This window comes from Arachis hypogaea, chromosome 2 (assembly GCF_003086295.3).
Source record: "Arachis hypogaea cultivar Tifrunner chromosome 2, arahy.Tifrunner.gnm2.J5K5, whole genome shotgun sequence".
Lineage (NCBI taxonomy): Eukaryota > Viridiplantae > Streptophyta > Magnoliopsida > Fabales > Fabaceae > Arachis > Arachis hypogaea.
The window spans coordinates 33,948,498-33,961,504 of NC_092037.1; the positions used below are offsets into that span (position 1 = coordinate 33,948,498).

Here is a 13,007-nt window from a genome sequence, read left to right on the forward strand (position 1 = left end):
GGTTAAGTAGATTTGTTTATATTACAAGGAGCTAAGTTTGGTGTTTCACACTAAAATAATTCAAAAGTGAATGTAGGATGCTAAGTTTGGTGTTCCACCAAGAATTTCATTTAAAAACACATTTCAACCCTATACATAAAAGGTTACTAGTTCCAAACAATCAGGGAAACCACTCAACCATTGTCTGTTTTCTAGTGTTTAATTTGCTTCCTTTAATAGAAACAAAAGGGTTCATGTATGTAATTAATTTTCATAAGAGACATTGGTAAGGAACCAAGTTTGGTGTTCACACACCAAAGTAGGTTCAAAAGCCTACAAACATTCATGCATGTTAACCAATTTTTCAAGTGCTTGGGGGACAAGCAACTTCCACTACCATTGCAGAAAACTATTCAACCTTTTTAACAGGACTGTACATCATCAGTAAGAAAAGCACAAAAGCTAAGAAGACGGATGAAAAACTAAGCAAAGAAGAGACCAAAAGGTTGTATTGTTACTCAACTATTTATATATTACTGTGCTTTAGTTGGAAGTTTAATTGTACCCCTTTCTGATAAGTTTACCCTTATTTGCACTCTGCTAGTTTATTGTCCTGTTATTATTCGATTAAGTAATCTAGCCAGAATGTTTGCATCACTCATCCTACTTGAATAAATGTCTTGTTTCCCTCTGCATAAAGAAGAGAAGATGAGCAAAATAGAAAATAAGTGTTCAATGTGGTAGGAATAAGAATAGAGTTCAGTGGTGGTAATTGCTTGATTAGTTGGTGAGCTCAATAATAAAAGCTGCAAGATGGAATACATCTTTCAAGTATAGACTTAGTTACTGTTGTAAAGCCCTCAATTAATAAGTATCCTTGGAAAAAGAAGAAGTCAGAAGAAAGAAAAGCCAAGAATTGGCAAGAAAAAAATGAAAAGAAACAAATAACACGGCTAGACACCAATAGCTTGAACCTTAGGACATATGCCTGTGGTGCTTTTTGTACTAGGATCTGCTTGGACAATTAGGTTTTGAGGAGTCTTTTAAAACTTGGTAATTGATTAACTAATCCAGAATTACCAACCGAAAGTCCAATATCAAGAGCAACCTAGTTACAAGGCATTTAGTAACCCAAAGAGGTGCTGGGCATCAATGTTCCTAAGAAAGAATTGTGAGCCAAGTGTCTGTAGTGAAGAGGTGTTGAGAAAAATTGAGCCAAAAAGCTACTGCAACACTTGACACTGAGCTACCATTAAGAAATAAGTTTTTGAAACAAAAGAAAGAAGGAAAATTCTAACAGGGTTCAATAAAAGAACAAGGCATTATAGCAGCAACTCTAGTTAATCCTCAAAGAGACATTTCACATTTGGAAGCTGATAATAATTGAGCTGCATTACATCTACATAAAGCCCCATGAACCAAATTTAATTACCTGCTAAATAAGGACATCTATGCTTTTCTGCTTTCATTCATTTCTTCTCATGTTTTAGTGCTTGCTTGGGGACAAGCAAGATTTAAGTTTGGTGTTGTGATGACAAGTCATCTTATGCTAGATGCACAAGCATTTTTTATCTGTTTCATTAGGTTTTATGCAGTTTCTTACACAATAAGTAAGTGATTGGAGTGGAATTCCATGTTTATCTTGATTTAATCAAACATAATTAATTTTATACAAAATCATGAGATTTATACAAGATTTAAGTGATTATTATAAACAACGCAATTTCTTATGATTTTGGTGAGACTTTGATTTCTTGTTTGATTGATTTTAGGTGAGAAAGTGAAGAAAAGGAGAACCACTCCAGAGTAACGTTACGTTCAAAGAAAGAACGCCACACTCACTTGCGATGTGCATGCGTACAGGACGCCTACGCATCAGGGATGAATTTTTGAAGAACCACGCGCACGCATGCATGATGCGTACGCGTGGTAGTGGTTGGCGCTCGTTTTCAAAGAGAGCGCTACGTTCATTTACACAGCACGTGCTCGCGTGCATGACACGCACGCGTCAATGGAGCACCTGGGACAAAGCACGCGCACGCGTGACTGGCGCTGAAGCTTGGAATTGAGATTTTACTACCCACGCACACGCGCAGAGGATGCGCACGCGTGGGCAACGCTCACTAAGCCAACGTAGTGCTCAATAAGAGAACGCTATTGAAGACGCGTACGCGTGAAAGGGGCGTGCGAGCTTGGTGGGAGCTGAAGACTGATAGTGACGCGTACGCGTTGATGAGCAAAGTCGCAAAGCGACGCTGATAAACCCATATTTCATGAGTTCTTTTGTGCTTAATTTGAGTGATTTATTCAATCCTTCACCTACTTATTCACATTAATTGCATGATTTTACGTTCCCTTCCTTATTATGTCATATTGTGAAAAACATCTTTCCTAAGCTTTAAAATTAATTGTTTTAATTACCTTTATTTCCATTCGATGCCATGATTAGTGTGTTGAGTAGTCTCAGGTTTTCTAAGGCTGAATGACTTAAAGGTTGCAAAAGGAAACATACAAAAATGGAAGGAGAAGGCAAAATGGAGCTTTAAGGAAACTGGTATCCACGCAATCGCATGGACGATGCGATCGCGTGCCAGAAGCGAAGAAGCAGCGACGCGGCCGCATGACTGACGCGACCGCGCGCCTCAAGTAGAACACCCACGACGCGGACACGTGACCGACGCGACCGCATGGCAAGGAAAAGCTCCAGACGACGCGACCGCGTGACCCACGCGGACGTGTGACAGAGGCCACGTATCAGAAATCACAGAATACGCCCCCAGCAATTTCTGAAGCCCTTTTTGGCCCAGATCCAAGCACAGACAGCATAGATTAGAGGTTATAAAGTGGAGAAATGCATCCATTCAGGGAGAGCTCGCCAATTTCTAGTTTTCATGATTTAGATTTAGTTTAGAGAGAGATTCTCTCTCTCTCTTTAGGATTTAGGATTTCTTCTTGTTTTGAGAGTAACTCTGGATCCAGGTTTAATGTTCTTTTATTTTCAGTTTACGTTTATTTATTTATTTGCTTTTAATATTTGAATTGATTTATGAATTATTCCATGTTACAGATCTCTATTTTGAATTAATGATATTTGAAGTATTTTCAGTTAAGATTGTTCTCTTTGATTTAAGTTACTATTGCCTTCCATCTAAGGTCACCTCTATTATTCTAGCAATTTTACTTTTTCCCCTTTTGGTTTTGGTTAAGAAATCAGTAACTCAACATTTATTAAACTCAACATATTTGATAATCGTTATCTTGCTAATTGAGCTGAACTTAAGTAATCCCAACCTTTTCTTAGAAAATAAATAGGATTTAAAGTTCAATTTAATTAGTCCCTTGACTTTCCTTTGCTTTAGTAAAGGTTGACCAAGTGGAGTTTAGATTCAACTTTCCTTATAGTTGAGAGAGATAACTACGTTGGACCTTCAATTTCTCAAACCTTGCCCAAAAGTTTGCTTTACAGTATTTATTCATTTTTAATTGCCATTTAAATTATTTGTCATATAACATATTCCCACCTTACTTCCAAAACCCCAATTTACAAACTCATAACCAATAATAAGAACATACCTTTCTCGCAGTTCCTTGAGAAGACGACCCGAGGTTTAATACTCGGTTATCAATTTTAAAAGGTGTTTGTTACTTATGACAACCAAAATGTTTGTACGAAGGGATTTCTGTCGGTTTAGAGACTATATCTACAACGCGACTGTTTTTATGAAATTCTTTACTGGCAAAAATCCTAACGTCAAAATGGCGCCATTGCCGGGGAACTGCTAACGTGTGCCTTATCATTGGTTATTGTAAATACTTTTCTTTTGCTTGCTTATTTATTTTTATTTTTATTTTTCCTTTTTATCTTTATTTGCTACTATGAACTCTCACTCCTCTCACTTTGAGTTTGGTTCTAATATTATTAAAGGAAATAGAAGTTACAGCAGGAATGTGCATCAAGGTCAGACCAATCAAGAATGGATGGAACCAAGAGGATCTAATCAACCTCTTTGGCAACAACACCCTCCAAGATATCATGGACAAAGACCATTCTACCGTGCATACCCAGCTGAAAGACATGGTGGACAACCTTGTAACTACCAACAAGCCCCACCCCGTACATATAGACCGTCCTTTCAACATAACCTCGAACCACCACACTCACAAGCTTCTCTTCACCATTCGCCACCATATGATCCTTCCTTGCCCCAATACCAATCCAATCATTCCCAATCATCACCACTTCCCTTTGTATCATGTCTAAGTCCAGCAAACCGCGAAGCAGAGGATCGCCTCAAAGAAACAGTAATTAAATTTCAAACAACCGTTCAACAACTGGAGCAAGCATTAATTTAATGGGCTTCTAGGTGCTCAAATATACAAGGATCAACCACAGCTCCATGTGGACAGTCTAACGAAGAGCGTAGCATGAAAGAAATACTAGAGACTCCAGTGGACAAGACAGAGAATGAATTTGTACTAGAACAATTAGAAGAAGCTTTCATTGTTCAAAAAGAAGAGTTGGTTGAAGATCTAGGAGATGCTGAACTTCCATGGGAATCAAGAGTTGAGGAGAACCCCGTCAAGGACATCACAGTTGATGCTAAGGAGGATAAAGTACAATCTCCAAAGCAAGTCGTTTATGAGGAAATAGACAGAATAATCCAGGAAGCAATTTCCCTTGATGATGATAGTCACAAGTCTAGTTCTCTTAGTGATGAACTTGCATCCGCAAGCGAATTCTCTGCGATCGAAGAATCTTCCCCAAGTGAATATGAAAATGATGCGGAGGTAGATTTCTCTCAACCTCCAATCTATGACTCAAGTGATGAGGAAGACACAGAAGACTTTGACCAGGATACAGATACAATTGAAGATCCTTGCAAGGAAGTGGAGAAATTCACAGAACAGCACAAGGAAACGGAACTTACAGAACCACCAAAAACACCTATCCCAAGGCCATTACCACCTAATACAAGCTTCAAGTGGGTACAATCCTTAACTTTTAACTGCATTTTTTCACTTGAATATGGTTTACTTGAAATAGATGGCCAGCTTAGAGCTCTCTGCGGCTTTAAGAGTAAGAGGAAAATGGCTCGTACTCAGAGCTGGTGCAAAAGGTTTAATAAGGTTCCACGTTTCACCTCGAAGTACACGGATTGGTATCATGCTCAATTGCATGGATCACATAGGACGTTTGGTCACCACGGTGAGATTCTACCTCTTAATCCGCCCGAATGGAAACGTGTAGATCAAAACGGAGGCAGATTTAAAAGTAAGGCTCGGAATCATGGACTCTATCCTGACATTTGTCATCCCGGGAGCCTGAAAATCTGCTTGAAGCTGCTCAGAAGCTTCACATGCCTAGTTTGGGACCCCGAAGGCTATTGGAATTCCAAGCATTGGTGGAGATTTTTGGACAAATTTAAACATAAGCCGCCATAGCAGGAAGCTCTTCCAATGTCCAACTTAAGGACTTTAACTAAAAGTGCTACTTGGGAGACAACCCACCATGGTATGGTCGCTTCTTTTTCAATTTATTTCTTGTTTATTGTTTTCATTTTTTCTTTTTCATCTTAACATTAACCTGGAATCATGCATAGCATTCATGTTAATCAATGCATCCTACATTTTTCATTTAAAAAAAAGGGTGCACGACGCGACCGCATGCCCCATGCGATCGCGTCGAATCGCGAAAAATACCACCCATGCGACCGCGTGATGCACGCGGCCGCGTGATATACATATCGGCGTAAGGATCCAACGAACAGAAAGTTGGGCTGGAATCGTGCGGCCCTTGTGCGATTCGCACAAATTGGCCCACGCGATCGCATGCACCATGCGATCACGTCACTTACCAAAACCGAATCCCACGCGACCGCGTGAGCGACGCGATCGCGATCGCGTCATATGGATTGCCCATCACCCCAAAAGGAGACAAAGAGTTGTGCTGAAACGGCGTTGGAGTCGTGCGTTTAGCACGAATTCCAGCGACGCGATCGCGCGACCCACGCGATCGCGTCACCCCTCTTTTCCCCCTCTCAAGCGATTGCGCTCCCCACGCGATTGCGTCCCTCTCATTTTTCACCCTAACCACGCGACCGCGTGCCCCACACGGCCGCGTGGATCCGAAAATATAACCCCCCCAGCCACGCGAACCCTATCATTCGCGCAACCCCCAACCCCCAACCCTCCTCCTCTTCTCTGCCTTCTCCCCTTCTCTCTCCTTCCTTCTTCTTCCCACCGCCCCCCTCCGCCGCCACCGCAACGCCGTGCCCCACCACCGCATTGGACGCCGCCACGACCACCTTCTTTCCTCTTCCACCCCTTCTGCTTACCAGGTTCCGCAATACGCAGCCCTTTTTATCCGTTCGTCATTTTTCTGTATTCTTTTTCCCGTTTATGTTCATGATTAGGATAGATAGTCTTAGTGGATTTTTAGGTTGTTAGGTAGCTTAGGCTGTGGTTAGTGGATCTAGGTTTGTTTACTTGCACTATTCTTACTTCTGTTTTATCCTATGTGCATCTCTGTGCTGCTATAATCCTAATTCATATGCTACATTTCTTGTATGTTGCTGCTGTTACATTGAGTTTTTATATTTATTTTACATCTATGTACATGCAGCTTTATTTTTAAACTACTGTGATTGCTGTTTGTTTTCCGGGACAATCCAATTTTAGCCGGAATGCTGCCCAAATTTTTTAAAATTGTTTTCATTCTTGTTTTGCTTTGGCATTTCTAAACTCTGATTTACTCTACTTTACCCAAACCAATTCATGAATGCTATGGCCAGCTTTCTTATCCTTTTTGTTTCCTAGTTCATAAATTGCATTTGTGATTCACTGATTCCAATTTTTGCCTTCTTTATTTTTTATTCGAATCAGCATCATCCTGTTTTCTTTATTCGATTATGAGTACTTCTATTCTTACCTGTGAATCCTTGTTATGGAATTTTTCTATGCCACTTACTTTACTAACTCCTTATTTTAATTTACTAACTCCTTTTTTACCATACTAACCCTTTTGTTCTCTTGTCTGATTATTTTCCCTTTCTCTAACTTTCTCACCTTGGCATATTGACTATTTCTTCCATTTAACATATGTTCCATCACATTTCATTTACTCATTTTCCTTATTCTCCGTTGCCGCTTTGAGTTTCCTTTGTTTATATTGTCTTTTGCTTCCCTATTTTATCCATTCCCTGGTTTTCTGTTTTTCAGGATGTCTATCTCACAGAGAAAAGGGAAAGGTGATGAGCGGATAATTTGTATGCTTTTTGGCATTGTTTTTAGTATGTTTTTAGTATGATCTAGTTAGTTTTTAGTATATTTTTATTAGTTTTTAGTTAAAATTCACTTTTCTGGACGTTACTATGAGTTTGTGTATTTTTCTGTGATTTCAGGTATTTTCTGGCTGAAATTGAGGGACCTGAGCAAAAATCTGATTCAGAGACTAAAAAGGACTGCAGATGCTGTTGGATTCTGACCTCCCTGCACTCGAAGCGGATTTTCTGGAGCTACAGAAGCCCAATTGGCGCGCTCTCAACGGCGTTGGAAAGTAGACATTCTGGCCTTTCCAGAAATATATAATAGTCCATACTTTGCCCAAGATTTGATGGCCCAAACCGGCGTTCAAAGTCACCCTCAGAAATCCCAGCGTTAAACGCCGGAACTGGCACCAAAATGGGAGTTAAACGCCCAAACTGGCACTAAAGCTGGCGTTTAACTCCAAGAAGAGTCTCTACACGAAAAAGCTTCATTGCGCAGCCCAAGCACACACCAAGTGGGCCCGGAAGTGAATTTTTATGTCATTTACTCATCTCTGTACACCCTAGGCTACTAGTTTTCTATATATAGGACCTTTTACTATTGTATTAGGATCTTTTGATCACTTTAGATCTCTAGATCATCTTTGGACGTCTAGTTCTTAGATCACTGGGAGGCTGGCCTCACGGCCATGCCTAGACCTTGTTCTTATGTATTTTCAACGGTGGAGCTTCTACACACCATAGATTAAGGTGTGGAGCTCTGCTGTACCTCGAGTATTAATGCAATTACTATTGTTCTTCCATTCAATTCCGCTTGTTCTTGTTCTAAGATATCACTTGTTCTTCAACTTGATGAATGTGATGATCCGTGACACTCATCATCATTCTCACCTATGAACGTGTGACTGACAACCACCTCCGTTCTACCTTCGATTGGGTGAATATCTCTTGGATTCCTGATTGCACGATGCATGGTTGATCGCCTGACAACCGAGTGCTCGTCTGACAAACGAGCCAACCATTCCGTGAGATCAGAGTCTTCGTGGTATAGGCTAGAACTGATGGCGGCGTTCAAGAGAATCCGGAAGGTCTAACCTTGTCTGTGGTATTCTGAGTAGGATTCAATGATTGAATGACTGTGACGTGCTTCAAACTCCTAGCAGGCGGGGCGTTAGTGACAGACGCAAAAGAATCGATGGATTCTATTCCGGCCTGTCCGAGAACCGACAGATGATTACCCATGCTGACAGAGCATAGGCAGCATTTTCACTGAGAGGATGGGAGGTAGCCATTGACAACGGTGAAACCCTACATAAGCTTGCCATGGAAAGGAGTAAGAAGGATTGGATGAAGACAGTAGGAAAGCAGAGAGACGGAAGGGAAGGCATCTTCATGCGCTTATCTGAAGTTCCTACCAATGAATTACATAAGTACCTCTATCTTTATCTTATTGTTTATTTTCGTTCATCATCATATCATTTGAGTTTGCCTGACTAAGATTTACAAGATGACCATAGCTTGCTTCATACTAACAATCTCCGTGGGATCGACCCTTACTCGCGTAAGGTTTATTACTTGGACGACCCAGTGCACTTGCTGGTTAGTTGTGCGAAGTTGTGTAATGCCATGGTATTGAACACCAAGTTCTTGGGGTTCATGACCGGGGATTATGAGAGTTGTGAAAAGTATTGTTCACAATTTCGCGCACCAAGTTTTTGGCGCCGTTGCCGGGGATTGTTCAAGTTTTGAGCAAGCTTTTGGTCCGGTAACATCAGTGCCAAGATCCGGCAACAGCACCAAGTTTTTGGCGCCGTTGCCGGGGATTGTTCAGTTTGGACAACTGACGGTTCATCTTGTTGCTTAGATTAGGTATTTTTTTTCTTCAGAGTTCTTAAGAATGAATTCTAGTGTTTCAAGGTGATGTTCTTATCATCACCAAAGCTGATTGATCTTCATCAATTTAGCTCTTGAATGCAATGTTCTGCTGAAGCTTGGCTGACCATGTCTAATTCCTTTAGACTAAAGTTTTAGACTAACATTGCATGATTCCTGGAATTCTCATTAAGAACTTTGATACCTTTTTCCACTTAATTTTCGAAAAACACGAAAAAAAATCAAAAAATCATAAAATCCAAAAATTTCTTGTTTGAGTCTAGTGTCTCATCTTAAGTTTGGTGTCAATTGCATGCATTCATTCATGTGTCTTAAGGATTTCCAAGTAGTTCTTGATGATTTCTTACTCTAATCTTTGAATTCTCTTGACTTGAGTATTTGTGTGTCTCATATGCATTCTCATTAGTGTCAGTAGTATACAAACTGCTAAGTTTGGTGTCTTGCATGCATTGTTATTTGATTCTTGTTGCATTTTGACTTTTCCTTATTATTAAAAATCCAAAAATATTTTAATTTGTGTCTTCTCAAGTCAATTATACAGAGAATTGAAGATTCAGAACATACAGCAAAGGAATTATACAGAAAAAGCTGGGCGTTCAAAACGCCCAGTGAAGAAGGACAGACTGGCGTTTAAACGCCAGCCAGGGTACCTGGTTGGGCGTTTAACGCCCAAAAAGGTATAGTTTTGGGCGTTAAACGCCAGAATGTGCACCATTCTGGGCGTTTAACGCCAGGATGGCACAAGGGGGAAGATTCTGTTTTTCAATGCAATTTTTTTTCAGTTTTCAAAGTTTTTCAAAATCAAATCTTTTTCAAATCATATCTTTTCAATCAAATCTCTTTCAAATTTAATTTCTTTCTTTTTTCAAAGATACTTGCTACCAATTAATGATTTGATTCAACATTTCAAGTATGTTGCCTTTTCTGTTGAGAAAGGTTTAATGTTTGAATCATATCTTTTCTTGTTAGCCAAGTTTTTAATTTTCAGAATCAAATCTTTTTTAAAATGTTTTTCAAATCATATCTTCTCAATCACATCTTTTTTAAAACCAATCATATTTTCTTAACCACATCTTTTTCAAAATAATTTTCAATCAAATCTCTTTGATTTCTAATTTCAAAATCTTTTTCAAAAAAACACTTCACTTCTTTCCCACTTTCATTTTCGAAAATTAAGTAATGTTTTTCAAAAATGTTTTCAAAATTTTCACTTAATTTTCAAAAATCACTTCCCTTCTTCTCACATCCTTCTATTTATGAACTAACACTATTCCTTAATGCAAAATTCGAACTCCATCTCCTGTGATAAGTTCAAATTTTCTACTTCTGTCTTCTACTCTTCTTCTCCTCTGACACTTCAAGGAATCTCTATACTGTGACATAGAGGATTCCACATTTTCTTGTTCTCTTCTCTTTCTTATGAGCAGGAGCAAAGACAAGGGCATTCTTGTTGAGGCTGATCCTGAACCTGAAAGGACCTTGAAGAGAAAGCTAAGAGAAGCCAAAGCACAACTCTCTTTAGAGTACCTGACCGAATTCTCCAAAGAAGAAGAACTCATGGCAGCCGAAAACAACAACAATGCCAACAATGCAAGGAAGATGCTGGGTGACTTTACTGCACCTACTCCCGATTTCTATGGGAGAAGCATCTCTATCCCTGCCATTGGAGCAAACAACTTTGAGCTCAAGCCTCAATTAGTTTCTCTAATGCAACAGAATTGCAAGTTCCATGGACTTCCACTGGAAGATCCTCATCAGTTTTTAGCTGAGTTCTTGCAAATCTGTGACACTATCAAGACTAATGGGGTTGACCCTGAGGTCTACAGACTTATGCTATTCCCTTTTGCTGTAAGAGACAGAGCTAGAACATGGTTGGAATCTCAACCTAAAGAAAGCCTGGACTCTTGGGAAAAGCTAGTCAATGCCTTCTTGGCAAAGTTCTTTCCACCTCAAAAATTGAGTAAGCTTAGAGTGGAAGTCCAAACCTTCAAACAGAAGGAAGGAGAATTCCTCTATGAAGCTTGGGAAAGATACAAACAATTAATCAGAAAATGTCCCTCTGACATGCTTTCTGAATGGAGCATCATAGGAATTTTCTATGATGGTCTCTCTGAACTGTCCAAGATGTCCTTGGATAGCTCTGCTGGAGGCTCTCTTCATCTGAAGAAGATGCCTACAGAAGCTCAAGAGCTAATTGAAATGGTTGCAAATAACCAATTCATGTACACTTCTGAAAGAAATCCTGTGAACAATGGGACTAGTCAGAAGAAAGGGGTTCTTGAGATTGACACTCTGAATGCCATATTGGCTCAGAGCAAAATATTGACTCAACAAGTCAATATGATTTCTCAAAGTCTGTCTGGAATGCAAAATGCACCAAGCAGTACTAAGGAGGCTTCATCTGAGGAAGAAGCTTATGATCCTGAGAACCCTTCAATAGAAGAGGTGAATTACATGGGAGAACCCTATGGAAACACCTACAATCCTTCATGGAGGAATCATCCAAATCTTTCATGGAAGGATCAACAGAGACCTCAACAAGGTTTCAATAACAATAATGGTGGAAGAAACAGGTTTAGCAATAGCAAACCTTTTCCATCATCTTCTCAGCAACAGACAGAGAGTTCTAAGCAGAATGCCTCTGACTTAGCAACCATGGTCTCTGATCTGATCAAAACCACTCAAAGTTTCATGACTGAAACAAGGTCCTCCATTAGAAATTTGGAAGGACAAGTGGGTCAGCTGAGCAAGAAAATTACTGAGCTCCCTTCTAGTACTCTTCCAAGCAATACAGAAGAAAATCCAAAAGGAGAGTGCAAGGTCATCAACATGGCCGAATTTTGGGAGGAAGAAGAGGCAGTGAACGCCACTGAGGAAGGCCTCACTGGGCGTCCACTGGCCTCCAATGAGTTCCCTAATGAGGAACCATGGGAATCTGAGGCTCAAACTGAGACCATAGAGATTCCATTGGACTTACTTCTGCCATTCATGAGCTCTGATGAGTATTCTTCCTCTGAAGAGGATGAGTATGTCACTGAAGAGCAAGTTGCTAAATACCTTGGAGCAATCATGAAGCTAAATGACAAGTTATTTGGAAATGAGACTTGGGAGGATGAACCCCCTTTGCTCACCAAAGAACTGGATGACTTGTCTAGGCAGAAACTGCCTCAAAAGAGACAGGATCCTAGGAAGTTTTCAATACCTTGTACCATAGGCATCATGACCTTCAAGAAGGCCTTGTGTGACTTAGGGTCAAGTGTAAACCTCATGCCTCTCTCTGTAATGGAGAAGTTAGGGATCTCTGAGGTACAAGCTGCAAGAATCTCACTAGAGATGGCAGACAACTCAAGAAAACAAGCCCATGGACTTGTAGAGGATGTTCTGGTTAAAGTTGAAGACCATTACATCCCTACTGATTTCATAGTCCCAGAGACTGGGAAGTGCATGGATGAATCCATCATCCTTGGCAGACCCTTCCTAGCCACTGCAAAGGCTGTGATTGATGTTGATAGAGGAGAGTTGATCATTCAAGTGAATGAAGAATCCCTTATGTTTAAGGCTCAAGGATATCCCTCTATCATCATGGAGAGGAAGCATGAAGAGCTTCTCTCAAATCAGAGACAAACAGAGCCCCCACAGTCAAACTCTAAGTTTGGTGTTGGGAGGCCACAACCAAACTCTAAGTTTGGTGTTGAACCCCCACATTCAAACTCTAAGTTTGGTGTTGGGAGGTTCCAACATGGCTCTGAATATCTGTGAGGCTCCATGAGAGTCCTCTGTCAAGCTACTGACATTAAAGAAGCGCTTGTTGGGAGGCAACCCAATGTTATATTTTATCTATTTTATTTTGTTATTTTCTCTTTTTTGTAG

General features: G+C 40.2%; 1 non-coding gene across 1 annotated transcript; it reads right to left on the bottom strand.

The window, feature by feature from the left end:
* Window positions 1-11,099: 11,099 nt before the first annotated feature.
* LOC112763105 (small nucleolar RNA R71) lies at window positions 11,100-11,207 on the bottom strand. Its single transcript, XR_003182821.1, has one exon. It is a non-coding gene; the product is annotated as a small nucleolar RNA R71 (small nucleolar RNA).
* Between the last annotated feature and the right edge of the window lie 1,800 nt (window positions 11,208-13,007).